Source organism: Marmota flaviventris, chromosome 7 (assembly GCF_047511675.1).
Source record: "Marmota flaviventris isolate mMarFla1 chromosome 7, mMarFla1.hap1, whole genome shotgun sequence".
Taxonomy (NCBI): Eukaryota; Metazoa; Chordata; class Mammalia; order Rodentia; family Sciuridae; genus Marmota; species Marmota flaviventris.
In genome coordinates, this window is record NC_092504.1 from 93,926,365 (window position 1) to 93,947,201 (window position 20,837).

A 20,837-nucleotide genomic window follows, 5' to 3' on the forward strand; every position below is an offset into this window, starting at 1 on the left:
AACTTTCTTTACCCTTGCCTTCTTTTCCTTTTCTGTTTTTTTAGGGAATAATGGCTATTTAATAATGGAAGAAGAAGAAAACTAATATAATATTAGTAAAGACAAAACACTACATTCAGTAGCAATTATTATGAATGCCATATACATTCTAATTTAAAAACAATCAAAATGCAAAACAAATGGTTGTAATAAAACACTGAGATATAACTATACAAATTTATAAAAGAGCAATTGAATAGACATCATCAATATATGAAGTGGTGCTTATCAATACAAAAATGTCAGATATCTTAAACCTAAATAATAATGAATTTTTTTACTCTTTTTTTATATACGACAGTGGAATGCATTACAATTCTTATTACACATATAGAGCACAATTTTTCATATCTCTGGTTGTATACATAGTATATTCACACCAATTCATGTCTTCATACATGTACTTTAGATAATAATGATCATCACATTCCACCATAATTTATAACCCCATGCCCCCTCCCTTCCGCTCCAACCCCTCTGCCCTATCTAGAGTTCATCTATTCCTCCCATGCTCCCGCTCCCTATCCCACTATGAATCAGCCTCCTTATATCAAAGAAAACTTTATTAGGCATTTGTTTTGGGGGGATTGGCTAACTTCACTTAGCATTATCTTCTCTAACTCCATCCATTTACCTGCAAATGCCATGATTGTACTCTCTTTTATTGCTGAGTAATATTCCCTTGTGTATATATGCCACATTTTTAATCCATTCATCTATTGAAGGGCAACACTTGTCTTCTAACACCTCACATTCACATTCACTGATGACTTAGACCCTGTTCAATGAGTGTTTCTTCCTCATCTCTCCATCTTTACATGTTGATATGCCCCAGCTAACAGTACTCAGGACTCTTCTCTTTCTGCTCTACACTCATTGTTTTAATAAACTTAGTTTCTTCACAGTCAACATCAAATATATGTTGATAACATCCAAAAGTATGCCTCCAGCCCAGACCTCTCTCCTGATGTGTAATCAACATCTCAAATGCAACACATTTAAAACAGATATCATGGTCTTTCTCCCGTAACTTACTTCTTCCACGATTTTGTCCATTTTAATCAGGAGCAAATTTATCCTTCCAGGATCTCAGAACAAAAAAAAAATTCTTAGTCATTTCTTGCTTCCTTCCTTTCTCTCACACCTTCTGTTCAACCTGTTTCTATAGCCTCCCTGCTTCCAAGAGGATTCTCAACAGAGCAGCCAGGATGAACAGGTAAAACAAAAATCTTATTGTGGCATTCCTCTACTCAAAATTCAACTATGGCAGAGTAAATTTTATTCTTTTTTAAAATTTTTATTGATTCATTATAATTATACATAATAGTGTGATTTCTTGTTACATATTTGTATATGCACATGTACATTTTATTCTTTAGACTCAACTTCAAGGCCAAAATCATCAGCACCCAACACATACCTTTCTTATATAATTTCTTTATCTTCTCTTTCTTGCTTACTTTACTCACAAGATCTATTTGATGTTCTAGTAAAACAGATATTTTTCCACCTCTAGGGTTACTCATTAGCTATGAATTCTTCTTTCATAAGATTAAAATGATATTCACCTTGAATGGATGACATAAGATTCAAAAAGTAGTGTGTATAAACTATCTGGCACATAATAAGGGTAGCCTTTATAAGCAAGGAAATAGACATTCATTATAAAGAGTTCAAAGGTGTGGTAATCTTGCCTGGAAAGCTGTTTGTCTAGATATTTATATCTGGATACCTCCTATACCTCCTCATCTCCTACAAGTCCTTGATCAAAAATCCCCCTTGTAAAAATCTTTGCTAGCTACTCTTCTGACAGAGGATTAATATCCAGAATGTATAAAGAAATTTTTAAAAAGTAGAAAAAATAACCCAATTAATAAATTGACAAATAAACTGAACAGACACTTCTCAAAAGAAGACAAGTGGCCAAAAAATATATGAAAAAAAAATGTCAACATTATTAGCAATTAGGGAAATGCAAATCAAAACCACACTGAGATTAGATCTCACACCAGTCAGAATGCCTTCAAGAATATAAATAATTATAAAAGCTGGAGAGGATGTGGAGAAAAAGAAATGCTTTTACACTCTTGTAGGAGAGTAAATTAGTACAACTAATATGGAAGTCAATATGGAGTTTCCTCATAAAACGAGGCATGGAACCACCATATTACACAGCTATATCACTCTTCAGTATTTATCCTAAATTAAAGTCATCATAATATAGTGATACATGCATACCCATGTTTACAGCAGCATGATTCACAATAGCCAAACTATGAAACCAGCCTAGGAGTCCATTAACAGATAAATGAATAAACAAAATGTAAGCTGTGCATGGTGATGCACCCCTGTAATCCAGTGGCTCAAGAGGCTGAGGCCAAAAGATAGTTGAGTTCAAAGCCAGCCTCAGCAAATTAGCAAAACCCTAAGCAACTTTGCCAGACCCTGTCTATAACTTTTTTTTAAAGGGATGAGGATGTGTCTCAGTGGTTAAGCAACTCTGGATTCAATTCCCAGTAACTCCCCCCCCCACCCCGAAAGTGATATAGGTAGATAGATAGAGATATAGATACACATACACATATGTATATACATACGTGTGTGTGTGTATGTGTGTGTGTGTATATATATATAGTGGAGTTTTATTCAGCCTTAAAGAAAACTGAAATTATGTCGTTAGCCGGTAAGTGGATGAAACTGAAGAACATCCTACTTAGTGAAATAAGCTGCCAGACTTAGAAAATCAAGTGTTGAATGTTTGCTCTCATATGTAGAAGGTAGAGAGAAGGTAAGAAAGAAATTTTTTAAAAAAGAATCTCACAAAAATAAAAGAGAGGGTGATAGATAGAGAAAGGGGATTGAGAGAGAAAGGGGAGGGGAGAACATGGGGAAGTACGAGAGAATGAAATCTATCAAATCATGCTGTCTGTGTAGAAATACACCACAATGAATCCTGCTTATCTATATAACTATAATGCACTAATTTAAATAATAATAATAATAATAATAATAATAATAATAATAATAATAATGGAAGTTAGTAGAATAAAACAAGCAGATCAGGGAGAGAAAGGAGGGAAGGAAAGGGAAGATACTGGCAAATGAGACTTGATCAGATTATTTTGTGCATGTATGAATGGCATAATGAATCCCACTAGTATGTATAATTATAATTCACTAATAAAAATATTTTTTTTAATTTTAAAGCTATAATATGGGCTATTCCGGGGGGGGGGGGGGATTAAACTTCAGATGAACTTTATTTATTACCAGTTGATTTGTATCATAAGTAGTTTGATTTTGAATTCAGAAACTAGAAATTAACAAAACAAATTCCCACAAACTTTAGACATAGATCTAACCATCTTTGTCCTGACTATTTCCTCCTACAGTTAGGGAAAGCAAAATTGGGCTGAACTTCTTAAACATTGCTGTACAATGAGATGCACACAGTTAATAAAATTATACTGTAAACTTCAAAATTTGTTAAGAGGGTTTATTTAATGTCATGAAATTTTTACCTCAATAAAAAAATTAGACAAAGTAGAAATTCCAGATTTTAACTAATTCTGCCTATGTTTCTGTATTCTCTGAAATAGGTTATCACAATTCCACATTATCAGCAATAATATGCTTCAGGAAAATGTGAAAGCTTAATGTCAATTCCCAACAAAATTCTGAACTAAATTATAACCTAATTAAGAGATGACTTGAAAACTAAAAGAGGATTTACAAACAGATGTGTTGACGACAAATAAAACTGAACTAATCAATTCATTTCATTGGTTTAATCAATTTTATTTCAGTTTCCTTCTGAAGGTACAAACAGGAGAATCTTGATATTATGTTCTTGTATTTTGAAAAAGACACCTGACAAAATATTTCAAATTCTTTTTATAGCTAAAATGGATAAATGTGACTTAAGGGAAACTACTATTTAAATTAATTTACAATATTTGAAAAATGGAAGCCAAAGTTATAATCCTGCATACAAGGTGCATTAGGATCTGGGTGAATGCATGCCAAGATGTAAGCCACTCAACCTGTACAACTAAATAGGGTCAATGAATTGTTATTTTCTTCATCTGGTAAATTAAAGGGATTTTACCTTGATCAAAGGTTTGAGGTAAGCCTAATAAGATAAAACAGTTTTCAACTCTCAGCTCTTTTCTGTTTAACTTTTCAAGATCAATTACCTGGATAAAAACATAACAAGCATTCTTAGCAAATATTTAGGACAGCACAGGAAAATAGCTAATAAACCAAAAAAGAAAGTAAAAACCCCAAAAGATCCAAATATGCTAAATCATTGTAGGTGGAAATCAAGGTGAAAGTTAACAATAAGTTTGACATTTTATATTCTATTTTTTTTTAAATCAATTGCACTAATGGCTTAAGGAGAAGACTCAGCTTGGCAGCAGTTTGTGTGAAGTACACCTAAGGATTTTAATTAATTTCAAGTCCAATATGAAACCAAAAGCATAATGGGCTTTGCAAAAGAGCTAATGCCTCTTAGATGATATTCAATGAAGTATATTGAGTTAGACTAAGATGTGAACAGTACCATCATATTCCTCATTGGTCAGACTCTTCATGAAATACCATGTCCAGTTCAGGGTAACAGATAAAAAAGAAACCCTAGTTGTGAAGGAAAACACAAAACCAGAGCAAAGCTTAATTGCATTCAATTATATCTTCACATTTTGTGCTTTGAATGGCCCAAACAATTCATTTAATTTGTATCTTTAAATCAATGAAATTAATATTTAACTTAAATACATTTTAAACAGAAACTTTATATCACTGCCTGATATAGTTGGAGTGTCTTTCAAAGGTTCATGTATTGGAAGTTTGGTCATCACGGTGGCATTGTTGGGAGGTGGTAGAACCTCTCACAGGGACAGACGATAAAAAAGAATTTCTTTTATAAAAAAGAAATGACTCCTAGAAAATATTAACAAAATCAACAAACCCTTAGTCATAAACTAGCAAAAATAAAGAAAGAGATAAAATTAATAAACAAATAAAATTAGAGATGAAAGAAGAGGTATTACAAAACAACCATTGAAATCCATAGGATCATTAGGGAAATTTTTGAAATATCACATGCTGATCAATTGAAAATTTTAGAAGAAATGGGTGAATTTCTAGGAACACAACCTACCAAAATTGATCCAAGAGAATATAAAAACTTAAATAGATCCAAAACAAGCCGTAAGATGAAAGTAGTAATAAAAAGTCTTCCAACAAATTCCCAGAAGCAGATGGGTTCACTGCTGAATTTTACTAGACTTTTAACAAACACTAATGCTTCTCAAACTATTCCATAAAATAAAAAGAAACTTATTCTATGAAGCCAGTGTTTCCCTGCTACCAAAACCTGATAAGAACAAAAAAAGAAAACTATAACCAATTTTTAAAAAGCAAACTATAACCCAATATCTTTGATGAACTTAAATGCAAAAATCCTCAGAAAAATATGTGAAAATTAAAGTCAACAACATGTTAAAAAGACCATGTATCATAATCAATTTGGTATCATTATAGGGATGCAAAGATGGTTCAACATACACAAATAAATAACATAAATGGAATCAAGTATAAAAATCACAAGATCATCTTAATACATTCAAAAAACAGCCTGATAAAATCCAACATCATTTCTTTATAAAATCCCTAAATTAGTTGTAGAATATAACAAAAATTATATGTGACAAACAATGGCTAACATTCTACTGAATGGGGAAAATTTTTTATTTCCTCTAAAATCAGGAACAAAACAAAGATATCTACTCTCACCTCTCTTACTCAAAATAACACTTGAAATTTTAGCTAGAACAATCAGACAGGAGAAGGAAATAAAAAGGATACTTAGGAAAGGAGAAAGTTAACTTATCTCTGTTTGCATATTATATAATTCTATACTTGAACATGCCAAAGACTCCACCAAAAGACTCTTAGAACTTAACAAATTTAGCAATGTACCAGGATATAAGATCAACATACAAAAATCAACATCTGTTTTATAAACCAATAATGAACTTGTTGAGAAAGAAAGCAATATATTTGCAATAGCCTCAAAAACAACAACAACCTAGGAAAAAAACCTAACCAAGGAGATGAAATACCTATACAATGAAAATTATGAAACAATAAAAAACTTGAAGAAGATACCAGAAGATGGAAAGGCTTCACACATTCATGGATTGGGAGAATAAATATTGTTAAAATGCCCATACTCCAAAAGCAACCTGCAGATTGCTACCGATTCAATGCAATCCCCATTAAAATACCAAAAGCATTCTTCCCAGGACTAGAAAAAAAAATCCTAAAATCCAGAAGAAAGCACAAGACCTCAAACAGTCAAAGCAATCCTAAGCAAAAAGAAAAAGACTGGAGGCATCAAAATACCTGATTTCAAAATGTACTATAGAGCCACAATAACAAAAGCACCATGGTATTGGCATAAATACAGACATGTAGACCAATGGAATAGAATAAAAGATCCAAAGATAAACTGATGCTCCTAGAGTCATCTGATTTTTAACAAAATATACCAAAAACATATCTCGTATGAAAAACATACATTGGAGATAGGCAGCATTTTCAACAAATGGTGCTGGGAAAACTGGACCCCCCTCACCCTGTTCAAACATCAACTCACGCCTGATCAAAGCCCTCAATGTAAGACCTGAAACTGAAACTACTGGAGGGAAACATTAAAAGAAACACTTGAAGATACTGGCACAGGCAGTGGTTCTCTGAATAGAAATCCAATAGCTCAGGAAATAAAAGCAAGACTGGAGAATGGGATTACATCAAATTAAAAGCTTCTGCACAGCAAACAAAACAATCATGAAAGTGAAAAGACAATTGACAGATAGGGAGAAATTCTTTGCCAAATATTCATCTGGCAGAGGATTAATATCCAGACTACATAAAGAATTCAAAAATTAAACAACAAAGGAACAAGTAATTCAGTCAATACATGGGCAAAAGATCTCAACAGACACTTTTCAGAAGAAGTACAAATTATCAATAAATATATTAAAATACTCAACATCATTAGCTATCTGGGAAATGCAAAGTAAAACTTTGAGATTCCATCTCACCTCAATCAGAGTGAATAAAACCAAAAAAAAAAAAAAAAATCTGGTGAGGTTGTGTGGGGAAAGGAAGACTTACATATTGTTGGTGGGAACATAAGTTGATTCAGCCACAATGGAAAATAGTATGGACATTTCTCAAAAAAAAAAAATAAATAAATAAATAAAAGTAGAACCACCATATGATCCAGCACTACCACTCCTGGATCTATACCTGAAGGAAATTATATTAGCACACAAAGACACCTGCACAATATCACAGCACTATTCACAATATACAGTTGTGGAATCAGTTTAGGTGCCTGTCAATACAGGAGTGGATAAAGAAAATATGATATATATATATATAATGGAGTATTATTCAGCCATGAAGAAGAATGAAATCATGTCATCTTCAGAGAAATAGATGGAACCAAAGAGTAGCATGTTAAGTGAAGAAAACTAGACACATTAAAAACAAGTTTCACATGTTTCTCACATAGGTGGAAACAAAGAAAGAAAGAAAAATGACCTGAAAGTAGAATAGGGACTATTAACAAAGGGGAAGAGGACCAGGAAGTGGTGGGGATAGAAAGGAGGATGGGGAAGATAAAAGGGATATGACCAAAGCATGATGTATACAAGTATGGAAAAGTTCCAGTCAAACCCATTAATTTGTACAATTTAAATGCATTAATAATTATAATAAAAGAGAAATATGGGCCCCTTCCCATTCTCTTACATCTTTCTTTACCATGTGACATGTGCCCCCAACATGTGCCTCTGACATGTGCCCCCACCATGATGGCATCCCGCATGAGGCCCTCACCAGAGGCCAAGGAAATGGAGCTGCTTCCCAATCTTGGACTTTAAATCTTCAAAGTAGTAAGTGAAATAAATTTCCTTCTTTCACATTTTACCCAGCCTCAGGTATTTTCTATAGCAATAAAAATGGACTAATCCACTACCATAAACAAAAATACAGTATCACTTCCTAAAACTAGAGAGTCGCCATTAAAAAAGAAATGAAAAGGCACGTGATGTTGACAAGATGGCCGATTAGCTGGTTCCACCTCTAATCCTCCTCACAGAAATATCAGTTTTCAGCTATCAAACAGACAAGAATGCCTTGTGAAAATCCCAAGCCTGAGAGTGAGCTTGAAGCATTCTCTCAAGTCATCAATTTGCAAGGGTAAAAGGAACAGTTTGTTTTTGTACCATCCTTCCCATAGGCTACCATAGCACCACACCTGTAAGGTTCCCCTTGGTTTGTCCAGTAGAAAGGAGAACCAGCTGCAGACATCCTGACTCCTCAGTGTTCCTTGGCACTTTCTGAAAGACCCACCTGTCTTGCCTCACAGGGAACATTGGCAGATCTGGATCACCTGGGATCAGGTAGGAAAGAAGAAGGAACAGGAGTTCGCAGTGACCAGCAAGTGAATCTTGGTGGTGGCACTTTGTGTTAGTCAGCTTTCCATCTCAGTGACAAAATACCAGAGATCAACAATTTAAAAGAAAAAAAAAAAATTTTACTTGGGCTCATGGCTGCAGAGGTTTCAGTTCATCACTGTTTGACCCTACTGCTTTAGGTATGTGGTGAGGTCAAACGTTATGACAGGGAGCATGTGGTAGAGCAAAGTTGCTCACTTCAGTGTGGCCAGGAAGCAAAATGATAGAAAAGAAAGAGTCAGGGCCTTGATGTTCCCTTCAAGGGCACACCCTTGATGACCTAATTTTCTTCCACTAGGCCCCCTCTCCTAAGACTAGCCATAAGTCTTTGACACATAAGCCTTTGGGTGTCATTCCATATCCAAACGATACCACCACACCCCTTGGAAGTAGCAGTACCTGATCAAAGAGTCCAGGTTGTGCTGCACATTCAAGAGCTGAGTCAGGGGCTCTAGATGACCAAAGGGCATGATTGGCAGTTCTGCTTGATAAGTTCCCTAGACAGTGTCTAAGCCAGCTGCTGAGCACAACCCTGCTTGAGTAAGGACCCCAGCCAGCAGCCCTGTCCTACCTCAGAACACAGCCTCTGACTGCTGGGAGCCATTAGCCAAGTAGGTATGACAATTTCCTTGCCAGCGTACCCCATGTTGCAGTGACATTGAATGTAGGTGACCTTGCTCAAGGACCAAGGCGGATTAGGGTGTTCCCGGTTTAAGATAATCGTGTTTAGGGCGTTCCCGGTTTAGATTCCAGGTTTAAGGTTTAAGATTATTCCTGCTGGGAATAGGGCGTATCCTGCTGCCTGAGTTCCCCTTGAGTTCTCACGGGATTCAGACAGTATTTTTTTGGAAGACAGAAGCCCAGTGGATGTGGATTTGGGCAGAGAACGTGGATTTCCCCAGAACGTGATTGTAGACGGCTGGTGTGAGTTTGGGAATAAAGAGTTGCTGTTTGAATCTACAAGCTGTGTGGTGGCTCGTGATTGTGTGCCCAGCCAGACTGTGGCATCTGACCTCATCTACTCAGGGAGCATGCCCAGTGAGTCCTTTGAGCCACAAAAATCCAGTTTACAGTCTTGCCCAACCAGGAACAATGGTAGAACCTAGCCTGGATACACCCAAATATAGGGGTCAACCAATGCACAGCCTAGCCAGAAGCCCAAACAGAGGCAATTGGAATAGGTCCAGTGGACTTGCTGGACTATACAGCACAACCAGTGGCCCTGTCTGTGAATAAAGCCCAGCCAGTGACCACTCTGAACAATGGAGCACAGCCTACACACTCATCTATCCAGGCAGCATGGATAGTGATCCTGAGGAGCCATGGAGCTCCACCTATAACCTCACCAAAAGAAAAAGAAAAAATCTACACTTGCAGATCCTAACTGGGACCCTGCCTCATCAGGGTACCCAGACAGTAACCACACCCAACAGAGCATATTCTGAAGTCCCTCCCAATAATATATCTCAATCTCTGACCCCACCAAACAAGGGATCCCAGTCCAACCTGTGACACCTACTAAACACAAACCCCAGTCAGTGGCATAACCAAGGAAGACAGCCTGAATTCCATATGACTAAACTGAGGAGCCCAGCCACAGTCCCCTCCTGAAGTAAAAGCACAGTCAGCAAACCTAATTCTGGGTTAAATTTTGTTTAATGGAAACAAAATCAGTATCTTGACAAGACAACTGTACTCTCATGTGCATTGCTGCCTATGCAATAAATTGCCATTGACTAAGTGGCTTATAAAAGGTAGAAATTCATTTCTCACAGTTCTTAAGGCTGGAGTCCAAGATTAGAATTCCCTCATGGTGGAATTCTAGTGTTGGCTCTTTTGACTTTCAAAATGCCAACTTCTCATTTTATCCTAATATGGTAAAGAGCCGAGAGAAGGCAAACTCTCTTCAGATTTGTCTAAGAATTTCTCCTTTCATATGTGTCCCTAATGCCTAGTGGTTAATAAGGTAAATCAAAGAGCCTAAGATATGTGCAAATAACCCAAGATGAGTTGGAGGACAGGCTTTGTTTTTACATCACACACTGAGCACTAACAGTGGAACACACAAAATAAAGTTTTCAAGATAAATTATCAATTAACTCCAGTATCATCCAAAGAATTGCAATAGCTTGGTTGAAAAAAAAAAAAGAAGTAGTATAAATCAGGAAGCAAAGAAAATAACATTTATTCAATATCTGCTCTATAGCAATTGCCATCTTGGACTCCAGCCTTAAGAACTGTGAGAAATGAATTTCTAAGATCTAATCAATAGTTGTTATTGTTTGTCTGTTTATTTTGGTACCAGGAATTGAACCTAGGGGCACTTAACCACTGAGCCCCATCAAAGCCCTTTTAATTCTTTATTTTGAGACATGGTCTCGCTGAGTTGCTGAGGGCCTCGCTAAGTTGCTAAGGCTGGCTTTGAACTTGTAATCTTCCTGCCTCACCCCCTACCACAAGCCACTGAGATCACAGGAATGTGCCACAAACCCAGTTTCAAGAGTTTTATAAATTATAAAAATTTTTAATTTACAGAGGTTAATTTGCTCAAGGTCATAGAGCTAATAAATGGTAGGGTAAAAATTAAACCCAACAGTTTCTGACTCCAAAACCCATTTTCTTTCCATTTTATCATATTTAAATATTATGCAACCAAGAGTTAAAAGAGATTATTTTTAAATTAGATTTTAATTATAAAATACTTCAAGTATACAAAAACAGAAAATAATTAAATGCACAATTGTAGGCTACAATCTATAGTGAACATTAAAATTGAATCCATATCTTTACAGATAGATTTGAAGCTACCTACTATTCTCATGTGTCTCCCTCTTTTTCCAAAAATAACCATGAAACCAAACTTGGTTTATAAACTTTCATAAAGGTGTTTTACTTCTAATGTTTAACATATAAGAATTATTTTCTGCTGATAGTACCAGAGATCTGAATTAATACTGGCTTGCCCAAAGGAAAAAAACCACTGCTTAATATCTGAAAATACAAAGTAACTGCATATTTGAATTTACTGCTTTCTTAAGTAAGAGAAAACTATACTGATAATACACAATCTTTCTGAGCAGATCAGGGACTTGATCTTATACAGGTTTCTTTGGTAATGTGAAACTCAGGCATGGATGGATTCCTAAAACCCAGAGACTGAATTACATTGATGTCAACTCTAGAAGGATAATTACTCAGGTAAAGAGTGGTGTATGTTGGTTGACATCCAGAGGAGTATTGTCAAGTGAATAAATGAATTTAGGAAGATGAAGTCCATTGCTGATTGGCTAATTTCTAGGAAGCAGATATTTTCACTGATTGATAGGTTGACTTAATAATTATTGTGTTTTCGCTGAGGCAGGTTTTCATTGACTGAAAACCAGTAGAATTGATAGAATTAGTAGGTTTAAGATCATTTCCAATGGCTACTAGTTACCAGGGCTACAGATGTTATCAGGAATATGGGAACATCATTTTATTCTCATGTTTGAACTATGGTTTAGTTTTTCTCACCTATTAAGGCATTTCATGATGGGGCAACCCAGAGCTTATATGGAGGCTGAATATTGCCATCAATGTCTCTCTCACAATACTTCCATCTTTCTGCCCTGCATATATTTAGTTGTTCTAAGAATTACAAAACTGACTGTTGAAACTCTGGTGATCACATCTTCACTTCAGAAAGAAAAAGGAGCAGAAGAAAGGGGGAAAGGACTTGTGTCTCCTGGATGGGTCAACTTCCTTTAAATAGTGTTCTCTCCAGCCTCATGTAAGAACTTGCACCTCTACCTTACTGGCCACCCTGTCTTCAAGGGATGTAGAACAGGGTGGTACTCCAAAGGTTACATTAGCTGGGTCTATCAGTAAGGAAGAATGAGAGAGTACTGAGATTAGGAACCTCTGCTACACTGTGTCATTATAGTGAATCAATGTAATGTTTTTGTATATCTTAAGTTCTGGCTTACATACTTATGTATCATGTGCGTCCTTTTCTTGGTTTGCCTTTTTAGTCATTACAAATATTTGAAACCAATACATGTTAATATGCTCATTTACTCATGAAGCAAATATTTGTTAAGTGACAGCTTGGTTGTTTTAGTCAGTTTTTTCACTGCTACAACTAAAAAAATCTGACCAGAACAATTTTAGGGGAGGAAAAGTTTATTTGAAGGCTCACAGTTTCAGAGGTCTCAGTCCACAGAAGTCTAGCATCATTCCTCAGGGCTCCAGGTGAGGCTAAACATCACAGTGGGGAGGGAGAGTATGGCAGAGGGAAGTGGCTCACAGGATGATCAGGAAGCAGAGAGAGAGGTCTCCACTTGCCAGATAGATGCCCCCAATGCCTGACCTCCTCCAGTTACCACTCATTTAATCCCATCAGGAGATTCAATCACTGATTGGGTTCAGGCTCTCACAACCCAGTCAATTCTTCCCTGAACTTTCTTGCATTCTCTCACACTGAGGAGGGGGACACCTCACATCCAAACCATAATGTTGGTACAGGCACTATTCTAGTTACTGAAAACAATACAATGTCTCTGTCCCCATGAGACTCATATTTTACTAAAGGGGATGGATAGAAAATCAATAATTTTAGTTAATAATGACCAGCATTTTCTGATGTGCTTTTACTATGTGCCCTGAATTATTCTGAGAGATTTTCATAGATTGAAATCCACACAGTAACCCTTCAACCACTTGTATTATTTTTGTCTCCATTTTATACATGAAGAAGCAATCATAGATTAAGTAAATTGACCAAGATCATACAATTAGAAAATGATAGAGCCAGATTTTTTACTCAGGTGGTGCGATTTCAGCATCTTTGTTCTTAAGCACTGCTATATGGTGTCTTAGTCTGTTGAAGTTACTATGAGAGCTGCATAGCTTATAAACAACAAGAATTTATTTCTATACGGTTCAGAAGACTGGCAAGACTAAAACCAAGGCGTCCGAAGATCTGGTGTTTGGTGACAGTGCATTTTCACTTGGTCCTCATGTGGTGGAAGGGGGAAAGCAATACCTCTTGATGAGAGACACTAATCCCACGCCTCTTTTATAATAACCTAATCACCTCCCAAAGTGCCCACCTACTATTACCATTACTTTGGGAATTTCAATATGTGAGCTTGGAAGGACACAAATATACAATATTTATAATAGAATAAGTGAATAAGTAATAAGTAATGATGGAAGAGGGAGGGATATTTTGTACAAGGTGTTCAGTCATGGTCTGCCTGAGAGGTTATATTTGAGAAAGGATGTGCATGAATTGAGAGTGTGAACCATGTAAATATCAAGGAGAATAGTGTTTGAGCAAGAAAGAATACCAAATGTGGTGGTTCACAGGAAATACTTGAGATACAGGAAAATAGAATAGAAGGGAAGTGAGGAAGAAAATGGTAGAACAAAATATGAGCATGCCTGTGTGCTAGCTTGTGCCATTTATGAATGTGTGATTGTGAGGCAGAAAAAGATTTTAAGAAATTGACACATGATATTGTGAATGCTGACAAGTTGAAAATCTGCAGGGTAGTTCAGCAGGTTGGAGACCCAAAAAAGAATGACTGTTGATCTTTAGCTCAAAGGCAATCCTCCAGCAAAATTCTTATTTCTTAGGAAAATCAGTCTTTGTTCTTGAAGGCCTTCAACCACTTGAATGACGCCCCATTCACATTATTTACTCAATATCTGCTAATTTGAATGTTAATCTCATCTAAAAAAAAGACCTTCACAGCAACATCCAAACCAGTATTGGGCCAAATACCTGAGTACCATGGTCTAACCAAATTGACACAAGGAATTAGCCAGAATTTGTATTAGTTGAATTTTTTCAGTTATTTCACAATTTTTTTGATGATGACAAATTATACAATGAGCATCTGTGTCTACATGTTTGTGGAAATTGAATTCTTGAATCATAAGGAATATGCATCTTCAACTTAGTTATTACCCTCTAAATTTGTTATGTCAATTTATACTCCTACTCAATACATTTCACATTTTTAACATTCACTCATAAAAATTCATGGATATCCTCTGTTTCAATTCTCAGTTCTCTGATTACTAATGAGAATAATTTTTATATGTTTATCAGACATTTCATTTTGCTTATGTTCACTTTGCCCATTTTTAAAATTAATTTTGTACAAAGGCATCCCATAGTTTATAGGTATAAAGTCAAGATCTGAAAGAGCAGCAAGGTCTATTAATAGTTATCTTGTCACAAACCAAAGAAAATTATTTTTTTCAATGCCATATAGAAAAAAAATTTCCTCAGCCACTATATAAAAATGTCTTCATGAGTCCATGCAATAATTTTATACAAACAGACCTATAAAACCTAGGCAACTCATCTTAGCCAGCATTCATATTGACATCTGTGATAAACTACCTTATTTAATATGACTTCGAACACAGGACTCAAGTCAAAACTGATTATGACCTGAATTTTGAATATCTGAAATTTAGGAGAATTACATTAAGCAAAATATTATTTATTGTACAGGCAGTACCCCACTTCTAATGGTTTGATTTATCATGTTGCAAAAATAATACATGCTTAGTAGAAATTGTGCTTCAAATTTTTGAATTTTGATCTTCTCCCAGGCTAGCAATAAGCAGTATGGTACTCTCAGTATGCTAGGCAGCTGCAGCCAGTCACAGTTCCCAGGCAGCCATGTGATCATGAAGTAAACAATCATACTGCACAGTGTACTGTGTGGCTAAGCTATTATGTTTGGTAGGTCACCTGTATTTAATGCATTTTTATTGATAATATTTTCAATTTACAATAGTGAAATTTCATTTAATCTCAGTCATAGGACTGCTATAATTTGTGCCACTTAGGTAAGGATAATATAAACACAAAAGTTCCTTGACTAACAGAGGGATTAAGTTCCAAATGTTTAAAAGTGTGAAATGAATTTAATAGGAGTATAAATTGACATGATGAATTTAGAGAGCAATATGGTAATAACTAAGTTGAAGATTCATATTCCTTATAATCCAGGAATTTGATTTCCACAAACATGTAGATAAGGATGCTCATTGTATCATTTCTCATCATCAAAAAAGTGAAACAGATACTAGAATACTAATAATCTTATATTGGAGAACATCACATCTGTAGACAAAGGAACTTCCTAAAATTTATTTGTAGGTTAAATAGAGTCATCCACTCAGTCAAAAGTAATATTGAGCCACTTCAGGCCTCCCCTAAATTGAAGACTACCCAGTAAAAGCTCTGACACGAAATCTTAGAGTGGTTTTGATTTGCATTTCTCTAATTTCTAGCAATGATGAACACTTTTTCATATATTTTTGATTAATTGTATATCATCTTCTCACTCTAAGATTTCATCTCACTCCAATCAGAATGGCAGCTATTATGAAGACAAACAACAATAAGTGTTGGAGAGGATGTAGGGAAAATGGTACACTGTAGGGCATGATGTAACATGTGGGGCATGTTGCATCAGAAAAGAGGAAACCTAACTTGCTGGCTGCTACTGTTGGGTGCAGAGCAGGCTGAACTGTGTTGTCTGCAGGGCAGGCTGAACAGATGTTGGCTGCAAGATAGCCCACGCACACAAACCCCCCTCTCTCTGGTCCTTTATCACCTGTTTGCCCAAGTCTGAACATTCATCCCTGCTCAAGGCTGAACACTTAACCCCCCCTTGGGACAACAAGGCAGCTTGCAGACCCAGAGGCCCCATTAGATTTGGGCTATAAAAACTCCCTCCTGCAAGACCCCCTCTCTCTTGCGCTCTCTCTCTCGTGCTCTCTCTCTCGTGCTCTCTCTCTCTCTCTCTCTCTCTCTCTCTCTTGCTCTTTATCTTTCTTGCGTGCGCTCTCTGTCTCTCTCTTGCTCTTGCTCTCTCCCTCTTCATCTCTCCTCTTCCCTTCTCTCTCTCTCTCTCTCTCTCTCTCTCTCTCTCTCTCTCTCTCCTCTCTCCTTCTTTCCTTCTTTCCTTTCTCTTTGTTGCACTGCTGCAATAAAGATCTTTTGGTTGCTCTGAGTGTTGTGGTCACTTTCCTTTCAGCTACCAGCTTCCCGGGCCTGGGGCCACATGTGGCTAAGATAGCGCCTGGCGATCAGCCAGAAAGTTGCTGTGGGTTGTGATGAAAAATCCCACCACCTCTAGGATAGGCTCAGAACCCTTCCATCCTCGTGGACAGCTCGTGTCTCCCATTATTGCCTATAGGATGGGTGTAAATGTGAATTCTCCCCACCCTGCTGACCTTTATCCTGATTGGCTCCTGTACATTATTTTAGCTGTGTGTGTTTTATCAATAAACGAGATCCTGCTTTGACTAGTCTCCCTGATGCGTCTGATTGTCCTCTGGTGAGGGAGGGCTGGGCACGGGCGATCAGATGGCCCCCTCCTTTCTTGGCTCATCCTGGTCGGGCATGCTCTCCCCATCTCTCCCACAGGTCAGGAGGGAATGAGGGCTTAAAAACCCTGGCAGTACACTCATACACTGCTGGTGGGACTGCAAATTGGTGCAGCCAATATGGAAAGCAGTATGGAGATTCTTTGGAAGATTGGGAATAGAATCCCCATTTGACCCAGCTATTCCTCTCCTTGATCTACACCCAAAGGACTTAAAAACAGCATACTACAGAGACACAGCCACATCAATGTTTATAGCAGCATAATTCACAATAGCTAAACTGTGGAACCAACCTAGATGCCCTTCAATGGATGGATGAATGGATTAGAAATGTGGTATATATACACAATGAAATATTACTCAGCAATAAAAGAGAATAAAATCATGGCATTTGCAGGTAAATGGATGGAGTTAGAGAAGATAATGCTAAGTGAAGTTAGCCAATCCCCAAAAACCAAATGCCAAATGTTTCTCTGAAACAAGGAGGCTGATTTGCAATGGATAGGGAGAGGGAGCATAGGAGGAATAGATGAACTCTAGATAGGGCAGAAGAGTTGGAGGGAAAAGGAGGGGACAGGGGGTTAGAAATGATGATGGAATGTTCTGATCATTATTATCTAAAGTATATGTATGAAGACATGAATTGGTGTGAATATACTTTGTATACAAAGATATGAAAAATTGTGCTCTATATGTGTAATATGAATGGTAATGCATTCCGCTGTCATGTATAAATAATAAATAAATAAGGAAAAATTCAATATAAAAAAAAAGAATCTGACATTAAGAAACTATATAAAACATATGCTTCTTACAGGTAGCTGACTCCCAAGATAAAGTGAGAGGAAAGGACTAAGATTCACACACAGAGATTTTTACCTACCCTCACCAATTACATAAGTCACTACCTCCCTAAGAAATTGAATGAGGGATGGAGAAGTGTCAGATTATTACTCTACAAGATGTCCTATGGGGAATAATTTTGAATTAGTGTTCCAATTTCATAGTATCTTTCTCCCCCCACTGGGAAATAACTTTCGTTGGGATTCCACCAGCTACATAATGGGATCCTCTTCCTTTGCAATTCAGTCTTTCCTAAGTGATTCCATTAATGCTTCCTTTTCCATAGGCTAGAAGTGAACATGGCCAACCTTGGAGATGGTGTCAGTGAATTTAAGATAAATTATCTCCAGAACCCATCATATGTTCTGTACCAGCAAGTAACTGCAGGGTATGAACACTTACTTCTTGGTTTCCATCACACAAACTTTCAGGATTGCAAAATCATTGGTCACTTCACCATAGTGAACAAAGACAACTAGAGTCTGCTCTTTCAGACAGATCATAAACTGTTCACAATCAGTTTGCTAACCTTAATAATCTTGTAAATCTTCTTGTTGATCTCAGTACATGATGATGGCCCCTCTGCCCATTCCATTCCATAGAGGAGGTCACATGGGCAGATTGCTGTGCTCCAATACAGGAAACCTTATTCAGCCCTCAGCGAACCTTACAAAGAAGCATCTTGGTGCTCCAATGACTAGTGAACCCTTTTTGGCCTTTGTCCTTGGTCACCCTGATGGCAATGAACATTTATCTTGCCCAAACACTTGGTTCATGCTGTCTCTGGCCCAGTCCAATTTCTTAGCCATAGTGCTTCCATCTACCTGGATCTCCACCAAGTTGGCCACCTTCTGGTGCAGAGGAAGCAGGAACTTTGTGGGTGTAGGCAATAATGTGAATGACCTAGCATTACTTCTTCATGCTGTCCTTCTCTAGCTGCTGCTTTCCAATGTCATCCTGCCATTCTTGCAGTGTTTGTGAAAGTCTTCTTCTTATATCAATACCAGTTCTTATAGAAGCATATTTTGTAGCCATTACTGATAAGTTCAGCAAAGGTGGTTCAGAGGCTTCAGAAGGTTTCTTCATAGCCAATAATGCCTACAACCTCTCCGGGCAATATCTCTACAAAGATCACAGCCCCCATAACTTCATTCTTATTCACCTTGAATCCTGTCCTATCAACTCCTTGCACAATATGGTTCTTGCCAGGCTTGTATTCCTGAAAGATGGATGTTAGATGGATGGACTTGGAAGAGCCATCTGTGTGGAAGCTCATCATCTTTGCATTATGTCTGCTACCATGCATCTAAGGCAAGAAGCCCAGGAATCCATGTCTGGGAGCAGAGAACTTCCTAGGAGACATTTCACTGTCAAAACCCAAGGGTAGAAATTCAACCTAATATTATCTTGACATGATGTCATTTAAATTCAAATAATCAAGATTTTAAAAATATAATTGATTTTGAATTCTTGAAGTCCTCTTGGGGCCAAAGGACAAAGCCATGTGGCTGTGGGTAGAAGCGAAGTTATCACTGAAAGGTATGGACTTTTTTTCCCAGATATTCCAGGAAAAGACAAATCCTAAGAACTCAAGCTAATCCTAAACTAGAGTGGAAAAGATGTGTATTAGTGTATTAGAAAAGTGTGTGTGTGTGCGTGCATGGAGAGAGAGAGGGGGAGAGAGAAGAGATTTACTATGGGAATCATAACATAATTATGAAGGATAAGAAGCCCCATGATATGGAACAGCTGGAGAACAGAGAACAGAAAAACCAATGATGGAATTAAGGCCAGGTCTAAATGCCAGAGAACCAGAGGAGCTGACTGGGTAACTCCCAGTTTAAGACCAATGACCTGAGAACAAGGGACAAGAAGTTGTTGGTAGAACTAAGAATCAGGGGGTCTGGTGTCTGAGGGAAGGAGAAGTACAACTCAACAAGATGTTAGAAAATTCACTCTTCCTCCACCTTTTTGGTCTACTCAGACTTTCAGTGTATTAAATGATGCTCACCTGCATTGGTGAGGGCAAATCACTACTCAGTCTACTGATTTAAATGCTATCTTTTCTTGAAACACTCTCTCTGACATACCCAGAAATAAGGCTTTAGCAACAATCTAGGAATCCCTTAGCCCAATTGGGCTGACATATAAAATTAACTATCACCCAGTTGTTAAAGAAAATTAAGAGAAAGGCCAGTTCTGTACATTTGAGTAATAAAAAGGACAACAGCCTCCTTACCACACCCATCCAGGCCAGGGTGGTGGTGGCAGTGTGGGCTCCCCTAGAGAATCATTGCACTCAGCCTTTCAGGAGGGCCAGAAGCTGCAGGGATGGTGGTAAGGCAACATGACCAAGATACAGTAGCAAATGATCCCTCTAAGAGAGACTGGGAAAGGCTAAGGACACCAACTTCCTAAGATAGCAGGAAGTATTCAAAGTCACTGGCATTAAATGGCCACTTGCCATGGTGAGGCTTGGGCAAATTGTTACATCCCTATTGTAAATTCACCACATTATGTTACAGTTGCCTCTACTTGTGGCTTTTGTGTCCTCCTTCACTGCCCTGTTCATCATTGCACACTCAGTGCCTGTCACATAACAAACACTCAGTAAACATTGATTGACTGACTACATAAAACTATATACTTGTGATGCTTCTTAAATGCTTCTTAATTTGTCCCTTATAGAGAGGATGCTTCTCTTCCAATTTCTCCTTTATAGAAAGCTCAAAGAACAATGCAGGTTCAACATCATCCAATGCTCTGCTCTTCCAGTATTCATCCTTTACCCATCCCCTCCCCCAACAATTCCCCATCAAAGCTAAGTGGCTGCAAACTTGGTATAAGTCAGCCATAGCACAATTTCTCCTGATAATAACAATAACAGTAATAATAACAGTCCTCATAGTATTCTTTAATTTCTATATCAGCCTTATTGATATTAATGGCACCTGTAGTGTCAAGTCATTTAACAATTGTTATGGTTAATTCCGGGTGTCAACATGGCTGGATGAGGTATGACTA

At 37.3% G+C, this 20,837-nt stretch overlaps 1 pseudogene; it reads right to left on the reverse strand.

The window, feature by feature from the left end:
* Window positions 1-18,211: 18,211 nt before the first annotated feature.
* On the reverse strand, window positions 18,212-19,176 carry LOC114092788 (large ribosomal subunit protein uL3-like; annotated as a pseudogene).
* Between the last annotated feature and the right edge of the window lie 1,661 nt (window positions 19,177-20,837).